The 16,947-nt window shown below is 37.6% G+C and overlaps 1 long non-coding RNA gene across 4 annotated transcripts in view; it reads left to right on the top strand.

Moving 5' to 3' along the window:
• The window catches only part of LOC120608227 (uncharacterized), a 302,358-nt gene that overhangs the window by 26,246 nt on the left and 259,165 nt on the right, over positions 1-16,947 (top strand). For all 4 annotated transcript variants that reach the window (XR_005654343.1, XR_005654346.1, XR_005654345.1 and 1 more), the window contains exon 2: positions 3,766-3,876. This is a non-coding gene — a long non-coding RNA (uncharacterized LOC120608227). The remainder of the gene's footprint in view (positions 1-3,765; positions 3,877-16,947) is intronic.

Here is a 16,947-nt window from a genome sequence, read left to right on the forward strand (position 1 = left end):
TCACAACTTTGTTGTTGATGCAAGAGGGATGAACAAAGCCTCTATCATCTATGCTATTTTTTAGGGGGCCGCCAATTTTTTAATAAAACAGATATTTCATGATGCTAGAGCTACTTGTAGGACTTAAGATTTAAATATTTATCAAACTCACAAACATATAATCCTCAGACATCACAACATCACTGACTGGAGTCTTTGGAGTGATACAAAATTAGGCAGTGACTAGCATTTTTCACAAATTTGTTACAATAGCATCTGTTTTTGTTGATTTGTTAGATAATATTTTGAGTTACAGATTACAAAATTTGTGAAGCATTGCAGATTTCTTTTTAATGAGTCTAATGAAAGAATAAAAGGCAAAAATGGTTTTGTGAAATATAACTAAGGGACAGACAGTAGAAGTCAATCTCAGTCCTCATCACCAATATTTTATTTCTTGAACTTTCATCCCTATTAGTATTTCATGGGCTCATTTCCCAGTGCTAATTTAAAAGAAAATTGATCCACCTAAGAATCAATTTCATAATAAATTTTGATTGGTGTTAACAGCAACCCTACAATATGTTTTTTAGAGTGTAAATTTAGATGTTGATGTTTCAGGTATTTTTGGTCACAGGCATTTTCATAGCATTAGATATTTCTTCTATTTCCTTTTCCTCTTTACTCCCCAGGTTCCAAAAGACCAAACCCACAGTACTAAAACTGTTCATACAACAGTGTACCATAAAGATAACTAGAAAAAAAGAGAACCCCTGTCAGTACTCTAAAAGCAGAGTCTCTTCAATACATTTACTGTCATCACTTTTCCAAGGAACTTTCCCACTACATTCTCTTGCCAGAGTCAACATTTTCTTTTGTTTTGGACAGGAAAAAATTTATGGAGTTGAACATCATTATAGGTTTCTGTTTTACTCATTGACGAAACATCTTGATTTTAATTATTTTGAAAGACAAAAGAAAAGTTTTAATAGTTTATTGCCAAACGACATAAGACTGTTAATGCCTCATAACTAGAGTCATCAGTGTCATACCTTGAAGCTTTTAGATTTGTGTTTGCCATTGTTTGAAAAATAGTCCATGTAGTGATTCTAAAAGTGCACATGTGCCTCAGGAAGAGTTGTAAAAGGAAACTCCCCTGATAGTATTTTTAAAAATCTTTTAAATCTGAGTCATTCAAATTATACAAATGTATATATTTTATAGTGTAGTGACCTCTCATATTTAACCATATAGCAGAGGTTTTTGTGGAATCTGGAATTTTGGAAGATTTTAGAGGGCTTTAACAAGAAGGACATTTGGTGCAGTGGAGAGAGCGGTGAACTAGCAATCAGCCTATGTGGCCCCTCCTATGGGGTGATTTGCTCCACTTCCTCAGGCACAGTCACCAGTATTGTTGTCCTTGGGTGGGGCATAAGTAGAATGGGGCTTCTCAGGTACTGGTAATATTCTGTTTCTTGATTTTGGTGCTGATTACGAGGGTGGGTTCATTTTATGAAAACAGTTTATATATTTTTCTATATGTATGCAGCACTTCAATGAAAAGTTTTGAAAATCTTAATGTCTAATATTAAGGGGAAAAATACAGCATGGCTTTGAAAACAGCAGCAACAACAAAATCACTCCCATCCTATTCCCAGTGCTGTCCTGTGCACACCTCCACGGTTGCATTTTCTACATTGCAGTCTGATTCCCTTTTGCATGACTGTCACCACTATTAGACTGTGAGCATCACTAGGGAAGGGAAGAAAATAGTTTTGCAGGCTAGAGCAGTGCCTGGCATTCAGTTAGTTCCCTATTTGATTGTTTATTACATCAGTGATTTAATGACGGAAGAGATGGATTCTGGTTTTTCACTCGGCCCCTGGGTAACCATGTTGTATTGCACACACACCAAAACACTCTCTGGGTCTACTTGTCATGTAGAAAAAGAAGAGCTTTTACTTCAATATGGTTATGACTTTTCAGTTTGAAATTCTATGAGAATGTATTAAAAATACAATATAGACATACTGGAAATATTTTAGAATGTTAAATATATCCCACAGTGATTAAAATTAGTGAAAATAAAGATAACTAAAACCTACAAAGTAAAAGATGTTTTCAAAATATAACTAGGGCTTTGATTTTTGAAAATAAAAATTGAATTAATTTTCTGAGTGCCATATTTCCCAGTTTAAAAATAAAATAAATAGAGCATGATTGAGTCAAGGAACAACTTAAAGCAGCATAATATATATACAGTTGGAGTCCCCGAAGAGAGGAATGACGGGTGTTTGATAAAGGTATTACTACAGATATGAACCACAGACCTAAACAGTCATCTTAACAGAAGCCAGGAGCTATTCTTCAAGACAAGGGAAAACTGATCATCTCCCACATCTCCCAAAGATGATTCAAGACCATCACTTCTGCCGCTCCCATCACAGGCCCAGAATGCAAGGGTTACGAAGCAGAGCTGTTTCAAAGGATGGGGCCGCCATTCCAGTCCAAGATGGACCTGCAACCCAGCCCAATCCATCAGGGATGAGGCCCCTGCAGGGAGCTGCAGCATAGGAGGGGCCCTGGAAGAGAGCTGTGATGGACAACATCCTGCCAAGCCATAGAGATGACATTCTACTCCAGTGAGTCCGCAAGGCAGAACATCAAGCCAAAGACCATTATTCTCAAGCCTTAAGGTCTAATGGAATTTGCTTTGTCTAATGGAATTTGCCTTGTTAGGTTTTGGACTTAGGACCTGTCACTTCTTTTTTCTTTCCTATTTCTCTCTTTTAGAATGGGAACATCTACTCTATGTCCCACTATTGTATTTTAGAAGCACACATCTTGTTAAGTTTGAAAGGTTCATAGCTGTAGAGAAATTTTGCCTCAGGAGAAATTGAACGTTGTGTCACACACATATCTGATTTAGATATTTAGATGATACTTTGGACTTTAGGCTTAGAGTTGATGCTGGAATGAGTTAAGACTTTTGGGGTTATTGTGGGGGAAATAAACATATTTTACATGTGAGAAGGACATACATTTTGGGAAACCAGGGCCTCCAGAACTGTAAGAAAATAAATTTCTGTTGTTTAAACCACCCAGTCCGTGGTATTTGTTATGGCAACTCAAGCAGATAACAGATTATTAATTCATTTAATCATCACAACTCTCTGAAGTAAGCAAGAGGAAAAAAGTAACTTGCCCAAGGTCACAAATTGATTTTGACCCTTGCAGTCAGACTCCAAGCCCATGCTCTTAACCACTGTGCAATACATAAAAACACAAGAGTAAAGTCTCAAGTGTAAGCTGCCTGTTCATACTGACAACCCACTCCAGGAGGAGGCTGCCATCTCACTGAGTCGCCCTCACGTTTCATGCTGTGGCTCCTTGTGGTCACAGCTGATGGAGTCATTTGATTGCTTACTTATAAGGTAGAAAACAAAAAAGATTGTGTTGTTTCTGAGCCTGGAGGAAAGGCCTCCATTCTGACGTGTGGGCTGAGCAGACAGACAAAGCACTCGTTTGGCTCCTTGAAATTGAGAGGCACCTGAAGAGTCTGAACATGAGTTCTTTGTACCCCAGTTTGGGTAGCTGCAGAGCACCCCCAACAATGCTGCTCATGACCCTGAAGTCAGACTTCTCAGGGACACACATTACTGTACTCAGGAGGCCCACGCCTATTGGGTTATTGTGCATTCAGTGGTTTCTTCTTCTTTCTCTAAATGCATAGTTGTTCTGTGTGTAGACATGATGCTAATGTCATTCTCTTTCCCCTGCATACAGATGGATCATACAAAGGGCCCAGATGGGTTTCTGGTGACTTGAGGACAAGGCTTCAGCAGGAGATTATACTAATCACCAACTCATAGGCCTGTGAGATTGAGTTCTGTGTAGGTAAGTATACAGTGTCTTTTATAAAGACTAAATTAAATGCAAACATATTTTCATATTGTCATCCCTTTGAAGAGATTTATCTTTCAAAGCAAAGAATTATCTCTAACTCATATATTCAGTCCATGCTTAGAAGAGTGTTTGTTTTTCTAAATCTAATCCTCAGAAATTAGCCATGAGGTTCTCAAATATTTCAGTCTTGTTAATGACACTTGATTTAAATTCAAATCCCCTTTCTCAATATCTCTTTGAAGTAGTCAAGAAGCCATTGTCATTGTTCAATTATTCCTAGTATGTTAAGAGAGTTTTGAAAGTGTCTGTTGAGGAGCCCTGCTCCACTTTTGTCCTTCCCACAACTCTCCATAGGAGGGAGGAGAGTGAAAAGTTACACGGCCCTGCACTTGGGGGAAGGAGGGCTAACTGAGCAAGTCTGAGATGCTGATAGAGATTGAAATACAAATACAGTGTGTTTCGGTCACAAGCATGCTATCCACAATTCAGTTTCCTGAGGGAAGATGTTTGATTTTGAAATGAATATAAGAAAAAGGATAAGTTGTTTTCTTGTGTAGGCTTTTTACCGAGTGCTCGCAATGCACAAGGATTCAAACTAAGTGCACTGACTTGTGTCATTAAATCCTTATAATAATCTCATGAGTAAGTCTTACCATTCATCACCATTTAAAGGTGAGCAAATGGAGGCTTAGAGGGGGTTAGATAACTTGCTTACTTAGGAGAAGTAAGGTTGGAGAAAGCTGGTTAGTGGCATAGCCAGGATTCGGATCCCAGTTGGTCCAAGCCCAGCATCTTAGTTTTTAGCCCCATGCAATGCTCCATTTATTCAACATAAACTATTGAGGGGAATCAAAAGAGAGGTGTCAGAAAAAAAGCATGTTCTCACAAAAGAAAACAAGATCTTCAGTTTTTGACATTTATTCAGTAAACATTTATTAAGCCCTTGTGTTATGTAGGGTGGTGCGATAGGTGTGGTGTCTTAGAGGTGCTATATTAGGGCCATTCTTTGCGGGGGACTGGCATATTCAGACATGGGATCACGTATGACAGAATTTTCTCTCTCCACTTGTGATAAAAGTTAGAATATAAACAAAAAGCTCCCTCATCTAATGGGGATCAAAGTGCTGAGATAGTAAGTAGTTCAAAGTTCTAAATAGTTTTTCAAAGTCTCCCAAAGATTTTCTGGGGATATTTCAAAATTCAATTCAATAAATGGTTAGTAAATGCGGATGATATGCCAAGCAGGGACCTGCACTAAAGAGACAGGGATGAGTAAGGTATCTTCCTTGTTCTTGAGGAAGGCAGATTGGAGTTTGTCTCTGCTCTGTTACTTAAGTGGTGTCATCTTGGGCAATTTACTTATCTTCCTTAAGCTTCAGTTTTTATTTTCTGTGAGTTGGGAGAGTAATTCCTGCTTTACAGGTTTATTGGGAAAAACAGATGAGTATTGTGAAGTATACATTCACAAAGCTCTGTGCTCAGGGCAGAACAAACACTCATTTAAGTAGCTATCAGGATGATGAAACTATAGGTAAAAATGTCACTTGTCATCTTTGAATTGAAGAAGGTTGTGCTTTTTTTCCTTTATTACTTTAATACCCTCAAAAACTTTTATTACATTAGCATATTTTGCTAGATGTTTTTCCTACTAGAGATTCAGTGTAGCATTTCTAATGTTTTAATTTTGAATTTTTTTTATGATAAAGCTTTTTTTGCCAATAGCCAAGATAAACATTTGCTCATTTTAGGTATATGAAAGAAAATGCAAAACAAAATAAACAGAACTGCAAACCAAAAGAAGCTTCCCAGGTTTTCCCAAAACCCTTGATTATTATCCGATAGAAAATAACATCCATAGCTTTAAGAAATACACTGGAGACCTGTGAGGCTGTAGGTCTAATTTTAATTAAAATTAAGACTTTCAGAAAGAGTGATTTCGTTAATGCCCTTGGTTAATAGACAAGTGCTAATTTGCATATCTAAACAATGCATATTCAAAGCAGGTGATGAAGGCTTGCAGTATAAAGTCTCAGAAAGCAAATAGCTTTCTGACCTTGGTCAGCCATGTGTCAAGTCCATATATCCATGTACTTCACAAAGAGGTCTATGCCTCTTTAAGTGCTCATCGGTAGAAATGTGTGCTCACTCTGTTTCTCTTATCTAGGCTCTTTTTTTCTCTCTCAGCATAAGTTTCTTGTGCAGCTCCTGTCAGGTTAGAAAACATCAGATGACAGCTAAGCCTCTGATCATTCTGTCAGTTCTCAGGGGACAAATCCCTCAGTAGGCACTCAGGGAAACATGGATCAGAATTATATGTCTTCTGTTGAGTTTCCTTGAAAATAGGAACAATTTGAATTTTAACAACAATTTGTTGGAAATCAGTACCCTGTGATTATAGCATGTAGTTATGATTTGAATGCCTCCAAGATGGCATCTGGTATTGCATAAGGTGACACTGTCCCAGCCATATTTCATGTTTTGATTTGGATGATAAGCTAGAGAAAATGTCATTAAGTGTGCAAACTAGATCATCCTAAGTGGCTTGAGTACCTGGGAGAGACTGGATTTCAAAGTAGAGAGAATGAGTCATACGTAGAGGAAGGTTATGCATGATTTTATATATGCACACACACACACACACACACACACACACACACACACACACACACACACACACACAGCGACAGATAGAGACTGAGATTATCATATCCACTATTGTCTGTCAATGCTTGACATAAATTAATCATTAAATAAATACCAGCTTAATTGAATTAACCTAGCGAAGATTCACTCAAAAAATTAGGACTGCTTTTTTAGCAACCTCGTTCACAAAGTCATCTGAAGTTATGAATGTTTATTTTATCAACTAAAAAGTAAACTTTAATTTTCATCTATCTTCATTGCTAGTTGCTCTAGTTGCTAAAACAAAAACCTCAAAAAGCTCTCATAGAACAATAAAGAAACAAAAGCTGGTGTTCTTTTTATGCCTTTCCTCTTCCTTTTATCCTTAAGATGCAGTTGGCGCTATAAGAGATACTGATGTAACTTAATTTAGATTTGGGGACTGACTGGGGTGGTTCGAGCACCCATTTATTGTTTACACAAATCCCCTAAAGGAAACATCAGGCTCTCTTAGTAATTCTAGGACATTTTCTCTCTTTTCTTTAATTTCTACAAACACATTTGGGATAGACAGAACCATCGGAATTATCAATACCTGAGATTCCCTGGTGTGTAGAGGAAAGTGAACAACTATAACAAACTGTCAGAAGATGGATTTCATGTAGAAGGGCGTCTGTTTGTGGTGCACCCTGCTGATGACCTTAGAGGGCCCACCTCTTTAAAGGGGTGGCCTGCTCTGTCTCTCTCTGGGGGCCAGTCTTCCCTGGAACAGGCCAGTTTATGTTCATATCAAGTCCTGGAAGTTTCTTGTGCTGTGTGGCCTCTGGACACTGTCTCAAGCAGTTATTTCTTTGATAATACCTCCTCCTCCAACAATATTTTCTTTTAGTGTTTCACAATTTTTTTTAAAAGAGCTTTAAATAAAATCAACTTAGAGTAGAGAACTTACTTCCCGAAATGAAAATATTATCACTTCCTTGGTGGATTTCTTCAGCTTCTTTAGATGTTATTGTAATTTTCTTCAGTTAGGCTAAATTAAAAAAAAAAAAAAGATTCAAAAAAATTGTTAACTCTCAGTAGACTTTTCTTTCTTACCTACCTTTGCCACTTGTTTGGTGGTGAAGTCTGATTTGGACTCTGTTGTTCTGGAAGCCAAATTTTGAGAAGGAAAAACCTAGGATTAATTATAGGTAGACACTTGTCCCTTCCTGCTAGTGTGACTTCAGACTATGTCCCCTTCTGTAAAATTAATATAATGAGACCTACTTCCCGGTAACTGAAAAAATGGGTTAATCTAGCCAGTAACACTTGGAATTGTAGTCATAGTGAAAATAGTCACATTAAAGTATTATCAGGTTTGAGGCTTATCCATGTTTAAGCATACACAATTCTTCACCCAATTCTGACCTGTGTTTGTAGGTTTTCCCCCATAACACCCGGCAATTCTCTGACCTCAGCTAGTTGTCCTACAGTTCAACTCAATTCTCACATCATCTACACTATCTCAAAGATTAAAGGCTCAGTCCTGCAAGAATGGCCCCCACCCCACTTCAAATGCCAATCATAAGTCTGGTTTTTCACCTGGGCTTCTGACCAACTGGCTATAAATTGGAGATTCCAACAGCCCCCACCTTGGGTTTGATTAATTTGCTAGAGTGGCTCATAGAACTCAGAGAAACATTTTACTTATTAGATCACCAGTTTGTTCTAGAAGGGTATAACTCAGGAACAGCCAGGTGGAAGAGATGCGCAGGCCAAGGTAAGAGTAAAGGGTATAGAGCTTCCATGCCCTGCTTCCATAGCACACCACTCTCCCTAAATCTCCGCATGTTTACCAACCCGGAAGCTTTCCAAATCCCCTTTTCTTTGGTTTTTATGGAGATTTCATGACAGGCATGATTGATTAAATTTTTGACCACTGAGGAGTGATTCAACCACCTGCCCCCTCCCCTCTTCAGAGGTCGGGGGATGAGACTAAAGGGCTAACCCTATAATCACATGGTTGGTTCTCCTGACAACCAGCCCCCATCCTTAGGTGCAGTCCAAAAGTGATCTCATTAAAAGCACTCATAAAAGTTATAAGAAAAGTTAAAATTCACATAAGCAACACCACAGTTTTCCTCAGAGGATAGGAGTAAGTTAAGACTCTGAGGAGAGGATGAAGTAATACCTATTTAGACTCTAAAACAGCATTCTCGTTCTGTGCTTCACAGACACTAGTGTTTTAGGACTTGTTAAGAATCACAGCAGATGAAAAGATTCTGTAGTCAAACACATTTAGGAAATAGTTCTCATTGCAGGAAATAGATTTTACCTTGAGCTGCTCAAGTCAAAAATCTAGGAATCACTATTTCCTCTTTCTCATCCCCCACATTATCCAACGCATCAGCAAGTCTTCTCACTCCATTTTCAGAGTGTACCTCTGGCACATGTTCTTCTCTCTGCCTCCTCAGCTATCCCCTCCACACAGCTTATCTTAAACTACGATGTCACCTACCTGCCCGCCTCCATGCCGCCTACTCTTTTGAGCATATCCAGAGTGATCTTTGAACAACTAAATCCAGTACTTTATTCCCCTGCTTAAGCCCTCTCTGCTTCCTATGCACTGAATACATCCAAACATTGTCCTTGTTCCTGCCTGTCTCTCTAACTTCATCTTTTTTAACTGCTCCATCACCGTGTTCTGGCCCCACGAGCCTTATTTGTGTCCTTGAATGTGACAGCTCATCCTGGCTCAGCACCTCTCCCTGGGAGGCTCTTCTTCCAGACCTCGTTTTTGCAGTCACCTTCATATACCACCTACCCTAATATACCCATATATACTGTATTGCATATGCTGTGTCTCATCCCCCAGTTTTATGCTATTTTATTTTTAGAAATCATGCCATTATCAGAAATAATATTGTTCATTTATATGTTACTTGTTCCCAACCTTGCCTGGAATGTAAGTCTTTTGAAAGCAGGATGTTGTTTTATTACGAAGTGCCCAGTACAGTGCCTGGTATCTCATAAGCATTCAGATATTTATTGTATGAATGAATGAAATACTGGTTAAATAACAGCAGATGCTAGACTTTACACAGCCTTAACAATTTGGCCATATTTGTGTTCACTAGTTCTTTTAAGATATACCCTTTAGCCAAAAAACAAAGCATCATTTTGCTTTTTCTGTAGTGACATTTTTACATGAAACTTGCAAAATTAAAACTTGTTTCATCCACTTGAGGGCAATTAAAAAAATCAAATATAAAAGAGTATTTTGGTCACCATTACTATAAAAATGGAGGATATGTTATAAAAATATTTTTGGAAATTCAATTAAATGTTTGCGTTTTGTGCCCTGCAGCAACTGGTAAACATCACATACCCAACAAAAAGTCTTTTCTTCATTTTGTTTTACTTTCAAATAAAGTGTGGGGGTGGTTGTATATAAAATAAGTGTAACTGATTTATTTTAAGTCCTAAAGCAATTCTAAAAGAATAAATGTCAGGTGGAGGTTAAGTTTTTCAAGATTTTTGAAATGACTACAGAGAATATTTTATTAGATAGTGACTTTAATTTTTAATTAAAGTTAAAAAACTTGATGAGAAACAAATTTAGTAATATTTCAGTGTTTTTTCTTTTTTATTAGACTGTTTCCTATGTAGACTTGGTTTTCGAACCACAAAAACATTTTTAAATCAAATATTCTAGAGCTCTAACGTAGAAAACAGAAATATCCTGACCCCCAATAGTCATTAGTGGTGCGAGCTTTGGTAAAATTATTTAATCTTTCTGAGTCTGTTTTCTCTTCTATGAAATGAGGATAATAATATTTGTTTTATGGACTCATTACCAGGATTAAATAAAATAATCCTCATGAAGCTCACAGCTCTACATCGCTCTCTCCTTCTACGTCCCTTTACTTTAGTTATATTCATTGAGTTCCTACTATGTGCCTGGTACTTGTTAGATACTATGTATAACAGTGAACAGACCCGGTCTCTGACTTCAGGTTTAGAGAGGCTCTTTGCATTAAAGACTTTTACTATGATTTGGAGTTTGATTATATATATAATATAAAATATATTATATATATAAAAAATATAATATATATGTAATAGATATATAAAATATCTATCTATCTATCTATCTATCTATCCAGGGTTCTGAAGGCCAGTTAAAATATACTGGGGTAGATGAGTACCTTCATGTGATATTCATGAGTATTTGGTACTCAGGGGTCAAAAGTCGAGTTTAAAACACATTGGAGTACACAAACTATATAGGTTTCACTCTAGGATTTCTCAGAGTAAAGACCTTTGCCTTGGGAAAGTGCAATATGACTTTCTAAGAAAATTTCTGACAGTTCTGTGTACATATTAGGGACTCAATAAATATTTGATTTGTATATAGTGAATCAGTGGTGCACACATTTTTCTGGGAATTTATAGGAGGAAAGGAATTTTCCAGCTGAGGCTGCCATTCTTCGGCTGTACTTCGTGTGGCATTCATGTTGGTCCCAATTGAATCCAATGTCAACAGGTAGAAAAGGAGTGAGGAAGGCAGTTTGGCAAGGAGAAAGTACGTGAGATAAGTTCTTCTTCACTGTGGGGTAAGCGTTAAGCAACTATTTTTATATGGAGGATTATGAATTATAGTAATTTAATAAAAGTTAGAATAAGAAGAAAACCTGGCATTCAGGTAGTGCTTAAAAAGTTGGATAAAGCCTTAAAGTTTTATTTTAAGATTTCTATTTCTCCATTGAGGATTTTTGTAATAATTCTGGGTTTTATGTGTCTGTGAACTTGATAGGGTATTTTGGGTAATTGTGTGATTCCAAAGTTCTTCCCAATCAACAAGTAGGCATAGAATGATAAGACTTGTTTGTCTGAAATCGCTAACATTTTAGGACAAAACAGAAGCATAGCCAAGCTTGCAAAGATTTAAATGTGTTTAGAAGTGATTTTATGTGTATATGGGAAAGTTGTTATTCATTGTTCCACAAACAACTTGTCACATAGCTCCTTGCTACCATTCTCCTATCCTCTTTCAACTCTCCTGTACCAGATGTTTGTGCTGGAGAGCCCCATGGCCCTTGGTCTGCTTTCATGCTGCCTCACAATGGCCTTTCTAGTGTCTCAATCCACTGCATTTCCTTTCCACCTGCTTGAATGGACCACCAACCATACTGGTTTTGCAGATCTTTGGGCTTGAGACAGACAAGTATGTATTTTGGATCTCATCCTCCCTCTGTGCTTGCCAGAGCTAGCAATTCCTCAGTCTATTTAATTTTCATGGCAGAAGTTTAGAGGAAACCTGAGGGGCTCTCCTTTAGTTCCCCCAATTCTGTAGAGTTTTAGGGGCTTTCTGAGGGCCAGACTCCATTTTAAGGACTAGAAACCAATGTTTCTCAATCTTTCTACTTCTGACAATCTCTCTTCTTCTCTCGACCCCAAATTTTATAAGGATTTTGCCTACTCAACAAATATAATCAAGGATATAGTTTCCTATTAATTAGAGCTTCCATTTAGCTTAAATTATCAGCACCCTAAGTTGATATGACTACAGTCACAAGGGAAGAAACTTGATATTTTAACTTGTGTGTCTGTATTTTAGTAAATGTATGACATACAAAGAGAATTTTGCTATTAAAAAAGCTCTAGGACCCCAGTAGAATAAGAGATCCCAGGTTACAAAAATCATTTAAATTAAAGGAGTGAATCTAAAGGTGAAGATTTCAATAGGTGATATTATCTCAGGCTTGTTGAGAGGTTTTGAAGGGCAATAGAATTTTGATCTGCTGCTCAATTTGTGCTATCTGAACAATTGCCACTGTTAATTAACATATATCCCCTCACTCTCGTGCCTGCTCATATAGCATGTGTGAAAATGTTCTTGTAGAGGTATACTTCACGGGGAGAATTGATAATTTGTAATATGAACCTAATGGTTACTCATCTCTAAAGTTAGCAAATAATAAGGATAATCTTAAATGAGTTCCAGGCAGGTTTCAAAAAATGTGCTAAATGTCAAGGATGGAATGATTATGAAAAGACGAATGCCATGTCTTTCTTTCTCTCCATTCTCACCAAAAATGGTTTTATCAGTGCCTTTTCCCAGAAGAGGAAATCCTTAACTACACAAGCCATGTTTATTATTGAGAACTGACCTTTCTATTCATGACAATTAGAATAAATAAAAGACCTCAACTCTTCATAGCATTCAAGGAGAATGGAGAGATTCTGTACTACCAGCGGAGGGAACAACCTGGAAAATCAATCAGGGGCTGAAGTGGAGGGATCTTTTTACAAGGCTGTGAGAAGCACCTAAAAGCTAATGTTAAAAGAGGTAAAAAGGTCTACGGCCAAGCTACCCTGACCAAGCCCAATTCCGTCTGATCTCAGAAGCTAAGCACAGTCGGGCCCGGTTAGTACTTGGATTGGAGACCACCTAGGAAGACCTGGTGCTATAGGTGTAAAAAAATTTAAAAAAAATAAAGGATTGTAAGCTGACGGGTCCATGCAATCTGTTAGGTCAACCAAGAGTTGCCTCACCTAAAAAAAAAAAGAGAGATAAAAAGATGTCTCAAATCTATACTGTTGTCAGATTTTACAAATAGGATCACATTAATGCTAGAGCAAATCATGTGATTTTCAGACTTTAACAACAAAAGAGAGGAGATAAAAGTTCAGGTTTTAGATTAAAAAAATTATATTCTTTCTATGAAATGCAAGGGTATGCTAAACAGCGAGAGAGAAAGCACTGTTGGAAAAGGCAAGAGTAACTTTCAGGTGTTTGATAGCAGATATAAGAAAAGTAATTTTTGAAGAAGAAATTGTTCCATAAATTTATTATTTTTTAATTTACCTGGAGCCAGTCATTTTTTTAAAGCACTTAATTTTAGAATCATTTTTGATATACAGAAAAATTGCAAAATTGTCCAGAGTTCTCATATACACCACACTCAGTGTCTTTATTATTAATATCTTACATTAGTACATTTATCACATTTAATGAACCATTATTGACACATTATTGTTAACTGAAGTCCATGCCTTATTCAGATGTCTTGAGTTTTCCCTCGATGTCCTTTTTCTGTTCCAGGATCCCATCCAGGATACCGTAGGACATTTAGTTGTCACGTCTCCCTTACGCTCTTCTGAGTAGTGGTAGCTTCTCAGACTTTTCTTGTTTTTGATGACTTTGACAGTTTTGAGAAGTACTGGTGAGGTATTTTGTAGAATGTCCCTCAATTGGGATTGGTCTGATGTGTTTCTCATAGTTACTCTGGGGTTTGGGTTTTGGGGAGGAAGACCACAGAGACAAAGTGGTATTCTCACCGTACACTGTCGACATGACATCACCATTAATGGGAACCTTGACCACCTGCCTGAGGCAGTGCATGTTTGTCAGGTTTTTGACTGTAGAATTACTCTTTTTCTCCTTTCCCATACTCTTTGGAAGGAAGACATTTATAAGCAGCTCATACTTAAGGAGTGAGGAGTTATGCTTCACTTACTTAGAGATTAGTATCTACATAAATGATTTGGAATTCTGTATTTGTCTATTCTCCCCATTATTTATTTATTCACATCAATATGGACTCATGGATATTTATTTTATACTTTGGATTTTAAGTATTACTTTATTTATTTTGATTTTCTGGCTTTGGCCATTGGGAGTTTTTTCATTGGCTCTGTGTCTGTTGACATATTCACATCATTGTGGTTTTTAAGTTTTGTTTGTTTGTTTTTTTGAGAAATTCCTTACTTCTAGTACTACTAGAATCTCCAGGCTCATTTTGTATATATCTTACCTCCATCTAGAATCCGCCATTTCTCCAAAGAGCCTTGCTTCTCTTCATTGGCTAATGGTATTATAAACTAAGATCTGGTCACTCACTGGAGCCTGTGTGCAATTCTGAGGGTGGGTGGGGAGTGACCTCCCCCCCACTCCCCCCACACACCCTCACTTCATGGGAAGCTTGGAAAATTGCAGAAAGCAGACAATGAAAATGAAAACTGACTTGGGTATCTGCCCAGAAAGGCTCGGTATCCAGAGATTCATTTGCAGGGGGCTTCAGTTTAATGCGCAGTCATGGTAAGATCAGTTCAAACATGTGTATGTTGATGCAGACATACACAGCCTGGCATTTGCCATCTGCATTTCATCTTCCCTTTGAAAAATCTCTGGTGAGAAGTTGGCTTTCTCAGTCTAAGTGTGTGGGGGTTTATAGCTTGCAGTTTGAATTTCACTGCTCACAATTTAGTTGTGTGGAGCCACATTTTACTGTGTAAATGAACACCCGAATAAATGTGTTTTTTCTTCAAACTAAACAAGCAAACAAAAACACCCTGAGCTAAAAGAAGAGACTGCCTGCTATCCTTCAGTGCCATGAACCCAATAAAACTTCCACTTGTCATTGCATGTGTTCATTCAGTAAGGTGCAAATCAACCATCACACATTTCTCTGCCGGGGGAGCAGCATGCATTTTTGTGTGATCAGAAGTGCTTTGCAAGTGAAACTTAGCCAGCTGCTTTTCCAGAGCCATAATTCTCTTAGGAAAGTGAGAGAAAAAGCAGCTTTTAAAATAGAAGCAATAAAAAAGAAAAAGGTACATAAATTGGGTAATAATCATAGAGACCGTTGTGGTCAACTGGTCCAACCTCCTCATTATACAGGTGAGAAAACAGCTTCAGGGAGGCTAGGTCCTCGGCCAAGTTTATTGAACTAAATAGGGACAGCTTGGGACTGGAGTTCAGGACTTCGTCGCCTGGGCTGGTGCTATTTTCATGCTGCCTTATATTGAATGATAAAACAGATTCTTATACCTGGCTTATGTTCAATGTCCTTGACAAGTCAGAAAATATATTATACATCTCTAAGGTTTCATTTTTTCTCCTAGGGAGAAGTATATATCAGTAGAAAGCAGGGTATAATCTGTGGAGATATTCTTAACTCCTCAGATAGGCTTTGGAAGTCAAGATTTTGAGTCTAGATCAAGAAAACAAGGGTCAACATAGGTGAAAGGGGTATCAGCCCTGCATATTGTTTTTGTTCCACATTCTTAGCCTTACTATCAGGGATCTTTGATTAATGTCCAAATTTAGAATATAGCATCACTTCAACAATTTTATCAAGATGAGAAACTCAGATGGGCACAAATTAAAGGAGATTAAAATAATATAACAATTAGTGTCATATATTCCAGAACAAGAAATGATGTACCACCAAGCCTAAGGTGGACTGGAATTAAAAGATTCTCAGAGCATTGTACAGCCAGTCAGTGAGTCAACAAATATTTACTAAGTACTTTTTATAGGCCAAGTACCTGGGGACACACAGTGAAAAATTCAGTCATTGCCTCAAGGAGCTGACATTGCAGTGGGACGATTCAAACAGTAAACATGCAAATCAATTAATAGAATAATTTCAGATATTAATAAATGTTATGAAGTAAACAAAATAGGGAAATGTGAGAGACAGTACTTTGGCTGAGGTAGTCAGAAAAGGCCTCTCTGAGGAGGTGACATTTGTATTATAAGAGGAAGTCACACATAGGAAGGTTTGGGGAGGATAGTTCAAACTAGAAGGAATAAGAAATGCAAAGACTCTGAAGTAAAACTGAACTTGAAATGTGTGAGGGACAGAAATAAGGCTGGCGTGGTTCAAATGCAAGAATTGAGGAGAAAAGTGAAAGATAACGTCAAAGGAGTAAGCAGGGAACAGATCATACAGGACTTTTTAGGCTTTGAAGAGAAATTTGTGTTTTAATGTGGATGTAGTGGAAATCAATCAAAGAGTTATAAGCAATATAGTAACTGATATTGCTGCTATCTGTAGAACTAACTGTACTTAAAAGGCTGTTGCAGAAATTCATTGAGAGATGATAAGGTCGTGGTGAAGAATGGGTGAGGGGATCATCAGAGTCAGGATCACTTTTGGAGACAGGGCTCAGAGGACTTGCTGATGGATTAGATATGGAATGTGCTGGAAGGAGAGGAATTAAGGATGATGACTTTTAGGGTTTTTGACCTGAGTAACTGAGTGGATATTGGTGCCGTTTGTTGAAAAGAGGCAGACTAGGAAGTTGGGATTTCCAGGCTAGGATTGGGGAATCAAACAATTCTTTTGGCCATGTTAAGAGTGAGATAATTATTAGATAGCCATAGGGAGATGTCGATTAGGTAGTTGGCTATTTGAATATGAAGTTCAGGAACAAATTTAGACTGCCGATGCAAAACTGAGTTATCGGAATGTGTTTAAAAGGGATTGGAAGAGGTTATCTAGGAAGAGAATATAGATAGAGATCAGAAGAGAATCAAAGGCAGAATCTTAGAGGCATGACAGTGATTAGAGGTCTGTTAGAAGAAAAGCCGTAAAGGAGATGAAGAAAGACTAGAGAAAGTAGGAGAAAACTTGGTGTCATAAAACTGAAAAAAAAAAAAATGGTTTC

This window comes from Pteropus medius, unplaced genomic scaffold (assembly GCF_902729225.1).
Source record: "Pteropus medius unplaced genomic scaffold, Ma_sr-lr_union100, whole genome shotgun sequence".
Lineage (NCBI taxonomy): Eukaryota > Metazoa > Chordata > Mammalia > Chiroptera > Pteropodidae > Pteropus > Pteropus medius.